Below are 2,159 nucleotides of genomic sequence, written 5' to 3' on the forward strand. Positions count from 1 at the left end.
AACCTAGACCATGAGTCCATTAACAGTAAGACATGAGACTGCAGCCGTGGGTAAACAAGCTCAGCTGTGTGGCCATTAACAGTAAGACATGAGACTGCAGCCGTGGGTAAACAAGCTCAGCTGTGTGGGGGTTTAGTTTTGATATAGAGGTTTTACAGCGCTCGCAACTGCATAAGGTCATATGAGCGCCAGAAGTCGTGTGTGGCTCTGAGAAAACCCTTCACAAGGTGCAAAATTTCAAAATGAACTTTTTTGCAAATTTTATAAGACACATCTTTTCCAAGCATTTTGCACTTTATTTGAAAGCAATTGGAGCATTCTGTGAAGCATCTCTCTTTTCTTGGTTCTTTTCAAGTCAAATAATTAAAGAGTATGTATTCAGAATAGATATATTTCTTCTTTGTAAAGGAATTTTAAAATTTAAAGCAAGAGTCAGCATCACACTGAACTATAATGCTATAATATTTAATTTAATTGAGAGGCATCACCTTCAACAATACAAGTTAGTGTGGTGCAGCATTTCCCATGGTTCTTTTCAAGTCGAATAATTAAAGCTAAAAAGTATGTAAAATCGATTATTTTCTGCTTTGTAAATGAATCAAGAAATTTAAAGCAGGTGTTAGCATCAATATAAATTGTAATAGTAGTAGCCCTAGTCTATTATTCAATTCCATTGAGAGAGGCATTACCTTCAGCAATACTGGACTGGTCAGCATCACTTTGTTGTTGTAGAGCACAGCAGTCAGAGACTCTGGATCTGCTTCACTGGGAGCATAGGAGGGGGGCTGCGAAGGTCCTGGGCCAGCAATTGCACCTAAGAGATCAATGAAAATAGTATGTACAATGAAATAAAACTGAAGAGATCAACAAGAATTTATCTGTGTAGTGTGCACTGGATCATCTCCACACGTCTAGAAAAATACTGTTTACAGAGATACACAACTGGCCCTGGATTTATTTAGTCTTCGATCTAGGCACAGTCAAGAATGTGTCTGGTGACTTGGTGTATAAAGTTTGAAACAACACACTATAATGTCATCTAGATCTAGATCTCAACACACACTGCAGTGAGACTTGTTTCATCATACAGATAGAGGTAAGCGACAGGGATCTAAACAACAGCTGCAGGCTCGAGTAACTTTCATCAAGAGTCTTAAGTTAAGTGTCATAGGAGTCCAGATCTAGAAGAGTAATAAGTCTAGATCTAGTCAAGTGTCTAGTTAGTCTAGTCTAGTCTAGTACAATCTTGATCTAAGTCTATAATAACGTTGACAGACTTGGTCTCGTTCCAAGAGTTAAGCTACCGTATAGTGATAGATCTAGTCGATCTAGATCTAGATATCTAGAGAATCTAGATTAGATCTAGCTCCTCCAATTCTAATACACTGCTAGAGGTAGGATAGAATGTAGAAGAACGCAGTTCTTTAATCTAGCTGATAATTATAAGTTATAAGGACTAGTATAGAAGCTGGGACTGCGGGTATGGTAAACCTTGCTTACCTTCTGATGATGTTATGCCAATTAATTGGTTGAACAGGAACCAGGACGTCTTCTTCATGAAGTTCCAGATTCCAGATCATGGTCATGAGCAGGGGGGTGTGGGTGTGTGTGGGGTGGGTGTGTCACGGCCACGGTCGTAGTCGTAATTGGTTCATCATGTGTCTCCTCCTCCAAACTAGAATCTACTGTCTTCACAATCAATAGGTCTTGCCTTGAAATAATCAATAATCAATTCATCCAATTCATTTTCGTCTGTGATTTGTCTCATTCCAATCCGACTGAGATCGTTCCACATCGATGAAATACGCCACTCAGCTGATCGGTCCGCCATCTTAAATCAATTAAATTAGGTCGGCACTATTTCTCCGAACGTTCGGGAAAATAAAGCTGGGCACTATTTCTCCGAACACTCTAAAATCACATCCTTTCCGCAAATTTCGGATATTATATAGATCTATAATTATAGTATAGGCCTACCAAAGATTGTTCGTATACAATACGGTTCAATCGGTCCAAAAAATGTCCGCAGTAAATATTTATAAAGAAACGCTACAGTTCCAAACAGTTTTTCGCTACAGATATGACGTGTTGCCTATGAAGGGTGCTGCTCTTAAGTTAAACTTAATGTGTTGTGTTCACTCGTGTGCTGTCTAGTCTAG

General features: G+C 39.0%; 1 long non-coding RNA gene across 1 annotated transcript; it reads right to left on the bottom strand.

The window, feature by feature from the left end:
• Positions 1-399: 399 nt before the first annotated feature.
• On the bottom strand, positions 400-1,843 carry LOC118478328. The gene is made up of 2 exons (XR_004858955.1): positions 1,501-1,843; positions 400-814 (listed from the first exon to the last, which is right to left on the bottom strand). It is a non-coding gene; the product is annotated as an uncharacterized LOC118478328 (long non-coding RNA).
• Positions 1,844-2,159: the final 316 nt, after the last annotated feature.

The sequence above is a fragment of the Aplysia californica genome, unplaced genomic scaffold, assembly GCF_000002075.1.
Source record: "Aplysia californica isolate F4 #8 unplaced genomic scaffold, AplCal3.0 scaffold00500, whole genome shotgun sequence".
Taxonomy (NCBI): Eukaryota; Metazoa; Mollusca; class Gastropoda; order Aplysiida; family Aplysiidae; genus Aplysia; species Aplysia californica.